Here is a 797-nt window from a genome sequence, read left to right as displayed (position 1 = left end):
GGAGGGGAAGGAGGGGGGTGGAAGGTAGAAAAACAGTGGAGAAAGTTGCGGTGGGGGGTGGTGGTGGTGGCAGGCAGGTGAGGGGAGCGGCAGTGCGAGTGGGGGGAATGCCAGCAATAGTGGGCAGGAGCAAAGCAGCAGTTGGGCAGGACCACAGGGCCCATGCCAGTGCCCCGAGCCTGGGGCCTGAGCCAGGGCTGCACGAACCCAGGGCGAGGGAGCGTAACTCAGACCTTGGGCCATTGTGGGCGCAGGGTCTGCCTGGTGCCATTGCGCGAGGTTTACATGCAGTTTTCCTGAGCTCTCTGCCTGAGCCTCTTGTGATGGAGCTAGTGGCCCAGCCCCACCCACTGCTACACACAAGTCATGGGGAATGGCAGAGAACTCCATGCTATGGAGCTGGGCCATTTCTACCTGTCTCTCTGCTGCCCTGGCCAAACCCCATGACCTGTATCACCGGCTTCATCACATGGGGCTTACCCCAGTGGCTGTGAATGGAGCTGGCTCCTCAGCCGTGTACAGTCCTGGGGCTTGCTGGGACTATGTGCCACTTGGGTGGGGGGGAATCTGCCTGCTGCTGCCACTGGCAACAGGGGCTGGGCTGAATGCGGGGGGCATGTTTCTTGGGGGGAGGGCACATGCATGTGCATGCACACGCACAAACTCCATACCCACCCACACACATGCCCATACATCCTCCACAAACCCATATCCACCCACCCTTACCCCCACAAACCCCTCCGTTCCCCCACGCTCAATATACAAGAGCCAGACTTCATTTTGAGCCATTATCTAAT

This window comes from Gavialis gangeticus, unplaced genomic scaffold (genome assembly GCF_001723915.1).
Source record: "Gavialis gangeticus isolate Ggan-Ray unplaced genomic scaffold, GavGan_comp1, whole genome shotgun sequence".
In the NCBI taxonomy this organism is placed as follows: Eukaryota; Metazoa; Chordata; order Crocodylia; family Gavialidae; genus Gavialis; species Gavialis gangeticus.
The sequence above is the reverse complement of the archived record's forward strand: the minus strand, read 5'-3'. Positions refer to the sequence as shown.